General features: G+C 46.1%; 1 protein-coding gene across 1 annotated transcript in view; it reads right to left on the minus strand.

Annotated features, from left to right (window-relative positions):
• The window catches only part of LOC138755414 (dnaJ homolog subfamily C member 5-like), a 48,979-nt gene extending 39,581 nt beyond the window's left edge, over positions 1-9,398 (minus strand). The window contains exon 1 of the mRNA XM_069921367.1: positions 9,288-9,398. The gene's annotated coding sequence lies outside the window, so the exon portion shown is untranslated. The remainder of the gene's footprint in view (positions 1-9,287) is intronic.
• Between the last annotated feature and the right edge of the window lie 3,862 nt (positions 9,399-13,260).

The raw sequence follows: 13,260 nt of genomic DNA on the forward strand, positions 1-13,260 counted from the left end.
GCCCTTAAAGGGGCACGTGGCAGATTCAAATAAAACAGTCATTAACGATCCTCAACGTGGTGGCTGTGTTCTTCCACTGCTCACACCGCCACAATGGGGACCCCAATGAGCCCAGACGTTTTTCTGGACTCAAGTAACATGGATTTGGCAGAGGTTAACGCTGTCTCCATCAAGTTTCCCCCCTTTTGGACTCACCGCCCGAGAACATGGTTCGGGCAAGCGGAAGCACAATTCCAGCTTCGCAACTTCTCCCCAGATGCCACGATGTTTTACCACGTCATGAGGACGCTTGACCAAGACACGGCAGCGAGGGTGGATGACCTAATCCACCACCCCCCCCCCAGCTGTGGGCAAGTACACCACCCTCAAAGATCTGCTGCTGGGAACTTTCAGGCTCACTCCCCAGCAACAGGCTTCCAGGCTGCTACACCTGGATGGGCTTGGGGACCGTCGTCCCTCGGCGCTGATGGACGAGATGCTGGCCCTGGCGGAAGACCACAAGCCATGTTTTCTCTTTCACCAGATATTGCTGGAGCAGATGCTGGAGGACATCCAACTGCACCTTATGACTGCACCTCTGGCGAACGAAGAGGGAGAACAAGGCATCCCTCAACCAGGTAACATGACTGGGACCCAGCCGTTCACAGGCTTCCCCCAAGACCAAGCCAGAGGAGAGCCAGTCAACCTGGTGTTTCTACCACCAGTGCTGGGGAGCACAAGCCTGTAAGTGCCGGCAACCCTGTGGGTTTCAGGGTTGATGGTTGTCACGGCTGGCCACATGAACAGATCCACTGGCCACCACTTCCTGGTGGACATGGGCTGAGTTGAGCATCTTCCCCCCCACAGCCTTAAAGACTCGCACCCGATCTCGCAGTCCAACCCTATAGGTGGCCATCAGCTCCACTATCAGGACCTATGGCACCCACAGGGCGCAGATCCAGATCGGGAGGGAGAAATTCCACTGGAGGTTCGTCCTGGTCTTGGTGGGCACCGTGCTGTGGGGGGCTAACTTCCTGAGAGCTCACAGTCTCCTGGATGACATGAAGGGCAAGAGGCTGGTCAATGCTCGCTTGTTCCACTCTCGTACGGTTGGACACAGCAGAAGCCTGCCAGAAATCACTGCTGTAGCCGCCGCTAGGGATGAGTTCTCCAACATCTTCCACGAGTTCCCCACCATCTTGGAGCTGTGCTTCAACGCCGCCCTGCCCCAGCATAGGGTCTTCCACTATATCACCATACAAGGCCCCCGCTGCATGCTAGGCCCAGATGGCTGCCGCCTGTAAAACTCCAGCAAGCAAAAGAGGAGTTCTCCAGGCTTCAGGAGCTGGGAATAGTCCGGTGCTCGGACAGTGCCTGGGCATCGCCGCTCCACATGCTCCTGAAATCGTCTGGGGGCCTGGAGACCCTGCGGGGACTACCGTCGGTTGAACGATACAACTACTCCCGACAGGTACCTGGTGCACCACATACAAGACTTCTCCACCAACCTGCACGACACACAGGTTTTCTCCAAAGTGGACCTTGTGCGAGGATACCATCACATCCCGGTGCATCCAGACGATGTGGGTAAGACAGCCATCATCACCCCCTTTGTCCTCTTCGAATTCCTCCACATGCCCTTCGGTCTAATGAACGTGGCCAAAACATTCCAGCAGCTCATGGACATGGTGGGAAAGGATTTGGACTTTGTATTCATCTACTTGGACAATATACTGATTGCTAGTTGCAACCGCAAAGAGCCTCACGGTCAATGCGGCCAAATGCCAGTTTGGCAGAGAGTCTCTCCAGTTCTTGGGGCAAACCATTTCGATGGCTGGGGCCGCCCCGGCGCCAGAGCAGAGGGCGGCCATCCAACACTTCCCCAAACCCTCCACCCTGAAAGGCCTGCAGGAGTTCGTGGGGATGGTGAACTTTTACCATCAGTTCATCCCCGGGGTTGCCGCTCATGGCCACCAAAGGAAAAACCCTGGCCTGACTGGAAGAGGTGGACAACGCATTTGTGGCAACAAAGGAGGCTCTGGCCAGCGCAACGCTGCTGGTACATCCATGACTGGAAGCGCACACGGCACTCTCCATGGATGCCTCAGCTATAGCAGTGGGGGGGGGGGGGTCCTGGAACAGTGGCTTGATGGACAATGGAGCCCGCTGGCCTTTTTCATTAAACAGCTGCGCCCGCCGGAGCTCAAATACAGCGCCTTCGACCGGGAGCTCTTGGAGTTGTACTTGGCCATCCCCCATTTTCACTACTTTCTGGAGTGCAGGCTGTTCACAGTTTTAACGGATCACAAGCCCCTCACCCAGGCACTGGCGATGACCAAGGACCTGTGGTCCGCCAGACAACAGCGCCACCTCTCGTACGTGTTGGAGTTCACTACTGACATCTGGCACAGGGCCGGCAAGGACAATGTGGTGGCAGACACACTTTCATGACCAGCCATCAACACTCTCACCCCCGGCCTGGATTACACTCAACTGGCTCAGGCCCAGAGAAACGATGCTGAGACACAAGCCCTGCAGAGCGCCATCTCAGGCCTCAAACTCAAAGAAGTCCAAGTACCCAACAGCCCAGACCCGCTGCTCTACAACATTTTGACAGGTACGCCACGTCTGGTAATCCCACCGCACTGGAGAGCGAGAGTCTTCAGCATGATCCATGACCTCGCTCACCCGGCAGTGAAGACGACCGTGCGGATGGTCGTTGAGCGGTTCGTATGGCAAGGACTAAAGAAAGAGGTGGCGGAGCAGGCCAGGAACTGCACCAGGTGCCAGACCTCCAAAGTCCATGGACACATGCAGGTCCCCATCCAACACTTCAACTCAGTGGCTCACTGGTTCCAGCACATCCACGTCGATGTCGTTGGAACCTTGCTGGTATCCAGGGAGGTGCGTTACCTTCTCACACTTGTGGGACTGCTCCACGAGATGGCCCGAGGCTATCCTGATCAAGGAGGTCTCTGCAGAGACGTGCGCCAGGGCTCTGGTCAGCCAGTAGATCACCCGATTCGGTGCCCCAGCACACATCACCAGTGGCAGGGGCACACAGTTCACATCTGCCCTGTGGATGCAGATGGCGAAACTCCTGGGGGGTCAAGCTCCACCACACCATGGCATACCACCCGCCGACCAATGGGCTGGTGGAGGAGTTCCACATGCACATGAAGGCATCGCTCATGGCCAGACTCACTGGCCCCGACTGGGCGAACAAACTACCCTGGGTCCTCCTCGGGATCAGGACGGCACCCAAAGAGGACCTGCAAGCCTCGTCGGCAGAGATAGTACACAGCACACTGCTCTCCCTGCCTAGTGAGTTCTTTGGCCCTGAACCCAACATCACGACCACAGATGCAAACTTGCTGGCAGACCTCTGCAGGAGACTAGCCTTCCTGGCTCCCCCACCTCCATACCGCCACGGCTCCCGGCCAGTCCACCTCCCCAAGGAGCTCAACTCTGCCCAATTAGTTTTCGTGCAGAGGGGATCGCAGGGGACACCGCTGCAGTGCCCGTATGAGGGGCCGTATAAGGTCTGGCGGAACCTTCACCCTGGACATTGGGAGGAGGGAGAAATTGTTTATGGTGGATTCCCTGAAGGTGGTCCATCTGGACCTCACACCAGGCCCAAGCGAAGGGGCCGCCTGCCCAAGTGGCGGGACGCGTAGCTGGTTTTTTGGGGGGGTGGTGGTGTGTGGTGGCACACACGCTTAGGGTGAAGTTGCCCCGCTCGTAATGCCACGTGGCAGGGCAGCCCTGGGAAGAAGGTCGTTAATGACCCTCAACGTGGTGGCTGTGCATCTTACACTGCTCACACCGCCACAATACATTCTTTCTTTTAAAAAAGGGTGATGTTTATATTGTATGGATTTGAACTATCTTCTGAAATTTGTTCCAAAAAATTCACCACAAGTCAAAGCAGCATTCTTCAAACCTTATCACAAACCCTTTGCACTAATTCCATCCCTCTCCCTGGGTCATGAGCCCATAGGTGGTTCTGGTGGTATTATAGGTGCTGATGTGGAAAACCATTGACAATTTATCAACGCTATGGGTGAACCTCACATTAATTCCAGGCAAAAGTGATTAGTAATTATAGTTTTAAAAATATAAAGATATTTTTCACTTTTTTCATCAAGTGTTGTTTAGTTCCACATTAGTTTAGTTTAGTTTGTTTATTTGTCCCAAAATACCTAGTACAAGAGAAAGGTTTTTCTGTGAATGGACCCTTTAGAGCACAATTTACAGATGATAGGATTACACTGAAAAGGAAGATCAATTAGCACCAAGCCAGGACTGTGAAAAACTGTCTTCAAGTCTTGCTGAGTGTGCTTTCACATTCTGAAGCATTTCCTTAATGGGTGGAGGGAGAAGAGAGTTTGACTGGGGTGTAATGGGCCTTTCAGCATCTTGGCTGACTTTCCTAGGCAGTGGGAGCTTGGGTTATGTTCTGAGTTGCATAGATTGCCTTCTGTCGCTTCTTGTGATCTTGAGCAGGTGAGTTCCCATACCACATTGTGATTCAACCAGCAAGTATGCTCTTGGTCAGGTCAGCATGCTACTGGTACCATGTAACCCAGTACTACCTTTCGCATTGGTGGGTGGTCGGCTTCAAAACAGGCTTCCCCACCAGCCTTTCCTGGTGCGGAGGGTGGCTAGACACCCTGAAGGATGAAAAACAAGACCTGTCAAAGGGTAGATTAACCCTTTTGTTGGGTCAACGACCACCTAGCAAACACGTGCCACAGAGAGCATCCCTTGGTCTGGACATTCACTGCAACAGAACTTTGCCCAGGTGTCTTGAACCTCATCATGTCAAGAGGATGTCAAGAGGGTGGGTCTGGACCTCTGCAACCCCCTACTCACTTGAAATTCATGCACATGCTGATCCTTTCTGAGGAGTGGGGACTTGTCAAGGATTGGGCTGTACAGGATGCACATAACAAACCCCACAAACTGACTGAAATGAACCATCATCATCATCCTCTGGGATGGATAGCCAGAAAAGAATGCTCTTGGTGATGCAATGATAGAACTTGCTGGTGGAATGGGGGTACATGCTGACCTTCCTTAGTCTTTTGAGGAAGGAGGCATTGGTGCGCTCTCTTGATTGTCATATCAACATGATTGCCCCAGGTCAAATCACCAATGATTCTGATTCTTAAGAACATTAAGCTATATACTCTTCCAGAGCAAACAAAAAAATTGCTGGAGAAACTCAGCACATCAGACAACATCCATGGGTAGAAATGATCAGTCAACGTACTCTTCTGTACGTTTGTTCGACATTTCTGTGATTGGCTCGGATAAGCACATGCTGCCACCTAGTGATATTACCTGGCATTGCAGGCTGCCTCTTCCAGCTGCAATAGCTGTGATTGCTTTTTTGCATTCAAGTCCATCCCAGCAAACTTTAAAATCTAAATGCTAACGCCAGCCATGGCCTCTTTGGGATGTTTATAGGCAGTGGAAATATTATCAGTTGTGAAATGGACAAACAGAATACCTTCAGTGGAGTTGGAATCCAGCTGGTCAGGCAGTATCCATGGAGAGAAACGGATTGTCAACATTTCGGAAAAGCTGGAGTGTAATGTTTGACACAATCATTGACTTTGATGCAATTACACTGGACAATGAAGAGTTTTCTTCCTGAACAATTTTTGGTGTATTTTATGGATTTTGGGCTGCTGATCACAAAAATCACCATAAAATATTCCGATTACCTACTGATTTTTAGATAGAACTTATTTTTGTGGTTTCCTGTCATATTTTAAGTCTACTTCAAGCATACAAAGCCATGACATGTCATTGAAAATATATTTTCTGCATTCACACTCTTGTAAACTTCTACAGGTGTACCGTGGAGAGTAATTCTGAGTGATTGCATCACAGCGTAGTATGGAGGTGCCAATTCTCAAGACAAGAATAAACTGCAGAGGGTTGTTAACTCAGCCTGCGACATCACAGGTGCCAGACCTCACTCCATCGAGGACTCTTCACGAGGAAGTGTCTTAAGAAAGTAGCTTCTATCCTCAAAGACCCCCACCTTCCAGGCCATGCCCTCTTCAATTTGCTACCATTGGGGAAAAGGTATAGGAGCTTAAAGACGAGCACTCAGTGGCACAAGGACAGCTTCTTCCCCCTGTCATCAGATTCCTGAACAATCAATAATTTTATGAACCAAAGACACCGTCTTACTTCTCATTCACTATCATCTATTTATCTATTATTTATTTACTTTCCTTACAGTGATGTAGTAAGATGATATAAAATGAATGTACAAGCATGATGCTGCCACAAAACACTGAATTTCATCACAATAAATTCTGATTCATACTTGGACTTCTTCCGTGCTGATCTTGGTGATGAATGTGGAGAAAGGCTCCACCAGGTCATAACGACCATGGAAAAGTGGTATCAGGGCAAATGGATCCGTCAATGCATGCAGACTATTGTTGGACACTGACCCAAGATGCATCAGATGCTGAGTACAAATGAAAATCAGCGGCAAAACATTTTTAGGTCAGTTGAACTAACGTAATATGTCAGTATCATTAAATGATTAAACATGCTAAATTCAATAAAAAATCATTCAATATTTCTCCATTTTCCTATGTAATACAGTAAATCTGAAATTATTGTTGTGTTTAGCTTGACGTGGTCTGTCATAATCCCCAATGTATTTTCAGGAAGCAAGACTTTTGAAAAAAATTGTTGTCCAATGTTATTTGACTTCCTACGGTGTTCTACAGTGAAAGGTAGAGCAAATAGCCTCCCTGATAACATTCTATGTCAATTTTATGTTTTTTCTCCATCTGTCTGTAAATCACATCTCTGGGAGGGGAGTGGGGGGAATTTGTTTTCCTTTATTTTCCTGTGATTGGTTTGTTGTAAGATCCACTGCATTTTCTGTCTATTTCCCATGATCTTTTTCTTCCAAGGTGAAGAATAATAGAACAAAACCATCATACAGAAGGGCAGCAGGAAAACAGCCACCTCGCTCTGTTTCTGCTTCTTCTGATTCCCAAGTTCCAGCTTTTTCCCTCCTCTTTTTTTCCTCCCTCCCTTTTGAGAGAAGGGATAGTGAGTTGAAAGAATGAATTGCTGTGAATTCTAGGCACTGAGAGGAAGTAGAATCATGTGGGTCAACAGGATTAAAGAAGTAATAGTGAATAAATAGGAACATGGATATGTAATACCATCCCCTTCATCCATTGCACCTGCCTCTGTGTTCCATCCACAACATTCTCTTCTCACTGACCTGCTTGCCCGCCTCCAGATAGTACTTCTCAATGTTCCCCTTGACCCATCTATCAGACCTATCTAGCTCCCCAATATACCCCTTCACTTTCTCATAGCCCACAGAAAGTTGTTGACCAGAAGCACCAATTCCGAATCTTTCTGGCACCAGATCCAATCCACTCATCAAGTTTATTATTTGAAACCAGGAATGGCTCTGAAAAAAGTGTGTGTATCTCAATTTCATAGATATGTCTTATGAGGCAAGGTTAGGAGAGCTAGAGCTTTTCTCTTTGGAACAAAGAAGGATGAGACAGTACTTAATAGATATGTACAACAAGATGAGGCATAGATAGACATTTAGCATCTTTTTCCCAAGGAGGGAGTAGCAAACTCTAAAGGACATCTGTACGAAGTGAAGGGAGGAATGTTTAGGGGAGACATCAGGGGCAAGTTTTTTTACATAGAAAGTTGTGGGTGCAGGAATGCATTGCCAAGGGTGGTGGTGGAGGCTGGAACAAAAGGGCATTTAAGAGACAGGCATATAGATGAAATAAAAATAGAGGGTTATGAGGTAGGAAAGGTTTTGTTTTATATAGATTGGCATCATGGGCTGAAGGGCCTATACTGTGCTGTATGCTCTATGTTCTATGTTTTATGTTCAGAGGGCACCCATCCAAGAAGCCACATTAGTTGCTCAGTGAATCGGAATTTGGATAAGAGCCTATGAAATATTTACAATAAGAATCAAAATGTCAGTACAGTTAGTCACAGCAAGAATAGTGTTGCAGAGAATGTCAAACAGGAAATCTGCAGATGCTGGAGTCTAGTGCAGTACACAAACGTGCTGAAGAAAAAGTGCTCAGGCCCGAAATGTCGACTGCTTTTTGCTTCCCATGAATGTTGTGTGACCTGTTGAGTTTCTCCAGCACTTTGGAGTACTGCAGAGAAGGTCACTTTTGAGTGCCAAGGAAATCCTTATTTATTTGTTACCAATATGGTTAAGAAGTAAAGAAACTCTGACTACAAAAAAGCCACATTATTGTGTACAAATTGCGCTCTGAAGCCCAGACGATTGAATGCACTTACAACAATGTTTATATTCTTTCTGTAATAATAGGTCCTAAATACACACTTCACATAATAAAAACTCACAAGAAGCTTTTTCCCAAAGTAGATAAATGGAAGAGAAATCACTCATGGCGTTTTTAGCGTATGCCAACGTGGCTGATCTGAGGACTACATTAAAGGTAGTTAAGCAGTTGTGAAGTTGTGAAAAGTATTTCAAATAAAATGAATTGTTTATAAAGATCTCCTGAACTACACATTCAGGAAAGGAAAGTACAATCAATAAGTTACAGCTGAAAAACTAGAGGAAAATAAAATCATGATTTTATGGCAATACCAGGAAATCCATTAACAGTGAGCTGGAGGCAAGTGACCTTAGACTTTGGTAGCTGAGATCAGAGTTCCTTCTTCACAGACTTGCAGTATTACCTTACTAGTTAGGATTTCTATAGCTCACTCTATCAGCTAGTGGAAACAAAGTACTGACCATGGCTGAAGTCCAAATACAAACCAGGATAAGTATCTCAAGCCATTAAACCCAATTTGGTCATGAAAATTAAAGTACATTCATACCTTACAATGTATGTCTACATAGCCATGAAAAACATGATTGACATGCATGAAAAACACTGATGACATAAAGGTGCAAGAAAAGTGTGATATTAGTCCCAGGTCCAAAGCTATTTCAGAGGAATATATTTTTATAATTCATAAAGGGCACTATGCTCTCAAGTCATATCTTAAATACAAACCCATTGTACAAATAAGTACTATCTCTACGAACAGAAGCTTGCACTTAAACCTTTCATCAACTAATGTAACCAAACTCCTGCATAACCAGCCACAACTAACAAATGATCATATAGTGTGTAGTGCTGTCTTCTAGTGACTTACAGATGTAATATTTATAAAATAAAATAATGTACTTGTAAAGAAATTCACACAATACAAATATAACAAGATAAGCCTTATATTGTTAGTATATTGTCTACCTGCAGTGAAGATAGATCGGCTGCTCTCAGATCTCAGTAAAGAGGTAAACAGGTCACTCGGATTGTATTCCCTCTTTTGTTTAAGCAAGTGTTTGATTGGCCTTCCAATCATCAAACCTAGGGCAGATGAATAAAACATTGAATGTCACAGTCTACCTGGAAACCAATGGGACTGAGGACTGGTATTGTGTTTCGCCCACTGCTGGCTAATAGGCATTGTGGACTACGTCAGCCAATCAGACTTATCAATGAAATCAAGTAAAAGGTGTTTATAAAGGAAATATTCTTCATAAAATTAATTTAAATAATCATGTCTTTGCAAAAAGTATGAATGGTTACTAACAATTATAGAGTTGTACAGTTATAAAGCTGAAAATAGGCTATTTGGCAAGGTGTCTGCCTGAGCAAGTTCCATGTGCCTGCATTTGGCCTGTATCTCTCTAAACCTTTCCTACCCATGAACCTGTCCAAATATTGTTTAAACATGATAATTGTACTCACCTCTGCCATTTCCTCCAGCAACTTGTTCCATGTATTCACCACTCTCTGTATGGAAAATGTTGTCCCTCGGGTCATTTTTATAGGGTGGCACAGTTAGCATAGCAGTCCGCGCAATTCTGTTACAGAGCTAGTGGTCGGGACCGGGTTTGAATCCTGCACTGTCTGTAAGGAATTTGCATGTTCTCACCATGTCTACATGGGTTTTCCTCAGGGCTCTAGTTTCTTCTCACTGTTCGAAAAGTTCTGGGGTTGTAGAATAATTGGGCGTAATTGGGTGGCACAGTCTTGAGGGCTGAAATGGCCTGTTACTGTGCTATATGTTTGTCTAAATATAAATCTTTCCTTTCTTACTATGCCCCATAGTTTTAAACCTCCCTACCACGAGGGAAAAAAAAACTTAGGGTCTGCCTTCATAATTTAAAAATCTCTATAAGGTCACCTCTAAACCTTCTTTGTTGCAGGAAAAACAGTCCCAGCATTTCCAGTCTCACCTCATAACTGAAGTCCACCCATCCCACCAATGTCCTTGTGAATCTTTTCTGCACCCTCTCTAGCTCAGTCACATACTTCCTCTGGTACAGCGACCAGAACTGCAAACAATATTCTAGGTGTGATCTTATTAATGTCCCATAAAACTGTAACCTGATGTCCTAACTCTTATATCCAAAGAAAGAAAGCATGCCATATGCCTGTCTACCTTTGTCACCACTTTCAGAGAACTATGCACTTGTACTCCTAGGTCTACCTGTTCTTCAACACATTCCAGGGTCTTTTCATTTATAGTACATGTCTTGTTCTGGTTTACCTTCCCAAATTAAATCACTTTGAACTCATTTGAATTAAATTCCATTTGCCATTTCTTCATCCACTTTCTCAGTCTATTTAGATCCTCTTGACAACCTTCTTTGCTGTTCGCTGAACTATCAACTTCAATGTCATCCACAAAATTATTAATCTTGCCACCTACATTCATATCCAAATCATTAATATAGATGTCAAACAACAGTGAACCCAGCACCAATCCCAGTTCACAGAACTTCAATATGAAAAACAACTCTCCCCACTACTTCTGAATTCATCCACCAATCCAACCTTGTATTCAGTTGGATAGCGCACTGGAGATCCCATGTCATGTGACCTTCTGGACCTGCCTGTTGTGAAGGATCTTGTGAAAGGCCTTGCAAAAGTCTATACAGTCAACACATACCACTCTGCCCTCATTAATCTGCTTGGACACCTCTTCAAAAAAACTCAGTTAAATTATTTTGATATTGCTTTTCTACCTTGATCTCGAAAAAAAATTATCTAATTTGTCAACCTACCCTTAGTCATCCAATTAAAGGCCTGGTCTAATTGGAACAAAGAATAGAAATGTAAAGTCAGAGAGTAATTCAGCGCACAACAGGCCCTTCAGCCCAACTCAATAATGCCAGCCACATTGGCATTCAGACTTCGCCTACATTTGGTGTGTATCCTTCTAAATCTTTCCTATTGACATATCCGTCCAAATGTCTTTGGAACATTGAAATCATACCTGCTGTTACAGTTTCCTCCAACAGGTCATTCCAGATATCAACCACCTGAGTGAAAAACCTACCTCTCAGATCCCTCTTACCCTCTCACTTTAAACCTAGGTCATCTGGTTCTAGAACCATCTACACTGGGAAAAAATACTGCGAACATTCTCTTTCTCCATGCCTATCCTGATTTTATAAATCTCTATATCAGGGGTGTCAAACTCAAATTCACGGAGGGCCAAAATTAAAAGCTTGGACTAAGTCGAGGGCCGAACGAAATATTTATTGAAATTTTTCAACAACATCTGCATGTTTTCTCTTCTTTCAACATATGTAATGTTAAACTTTAGGATATAACTTTAGGAGGATAATGTTACAGGTCAGGAGTAGGTAGCTCAAGTTCACCCTTTGCTTGACCTGAGGGAAACATATTTGGTCCCTGTGGAGATGTAGTCAGCATTCACAGGCTGTGTCCATTTTGGCCTGCATCAGGACTCAGCATTTCCTGCTCACTCCTCAGGCTCTAGGCTTCTATTCACCCTTGACCCACCATCCCTCTACCTGACCAGTCCTTTACCCAACCTCTACTCACCCCTCACTCCACTTGCTCTGCCTCTACCCACCCCATCCTATACACACCCCTCTACTGCCTCTCCCCTCAACCTGTTCCTCCCTCTACCCGTCTCTCACCCTCTAATCACCCCTCCCCTACTCACCCTGCCCCTCCCCTTTTACCTCTTCCCTATCCATCCCTCCTTCTACTCATCCCTCCCTCTAACTGCCCCTCGCACCACCATAACTTCCCCTGCCCATTACTCCTCACCTACCCCTCTGCCCACCCCTGCTTACCCACCCATTCAGGTCCAGCGCGCTGCCGATCAGCCTTTGCGGACAGCCACCATCTCTCTCTTCATGTGCAGGGCCGAACCAGCCGTTCCTGGGGTCCGTGCGGGTGCAAGCGCTGAAGGCCGTGGCGACCGGGAGAAGTGCGCTCGCGCTGTGGAAGGGCCGTCCGGTGCCAATTGCATGGGGCTCGCGCAGCCCGGGGGCCGTGCGCAGCCTGCCATGCCCGTCGCACTGACAGGAAATCACAGGCGGGGAGCCTTCCAACTGGCTTGCCGGCTGATGACATCGACAGACTTCTCGTTACAATTTCTCGTGTTACAATGGGGAAGGATGTGCAATGAAGGGGGAGGATGGTGGGGGTGACATTACCAAAAAACAGCATCGGCTCTCGCTGCAGGGCGGGCCACCTCTAATACATTTTTGAAATGATCTTGCGGGCCAAATATAATTATATCAAATTTGGCCCGCGGGCCAGAGTTTGACATGTGTGCTCTATATCATCACCCCTCAGCCCCTTTCACTCTTCGGAATAAAGACACAACCTATCTGACCTTCCCTGTAACTCATCAAAAGTCCCATATCCTCAAAGGAAATTATATTGGCTACAGACTATCTTCATTGAATGTTACAAGCAGTGATATAGCTGTGGAAACATATTGGAAAAGTATGCATTAGGGAGCCACTTGGCCTAAGTGCCCTGGAAACTAATCACTATGAATGCAAGGTACACATGTACATAGATGGATTTGTTTAGAAGATCAAAATGAGCTTGGCGATGACTTTACAAGTATGCAGATCAATGGGTAACTAATCAATGTAATAAGTACTTAGTGTAATAACAAGTACAATACTGTGAAGGTTCCAGAATTACCTTTTGAAGATTGAGGCTCTGTCTCAATCAAGCAGTCCCACAACTCAACAAAGCAGCCTTGCTCAACAACGCAGTCCTATGCAATGTCGGAATGTGGTTCACCAAAGACAAACTTTAATAAGAGTCTGGAGCAGTTGCAAAGAACCTCGTCAGATTTTACCTCCCTTAGACGATCACAGGGAAAAGCGTCCTCCCGAGCGACTGAAGGACTATGTTCAGTGACTTGGCGGTTTAATAT

The sequence above is a fragment of the Narcine bancroftii genome, chromosome 2 (assembly GCF_036971445.1).
Source record: "Narcine bancroftii isolate sNarBan1 chromosome 2, sNarBan1.hap1, whole genome shotgun sequence".
Taxonomy (NCBI): domain Eukaryota; kingdom Metazoa; phylum Chordata; class Chondrichthyes; order Torpediniformes; family Narcinidae; genus Narcine; species Narcine bancroftii.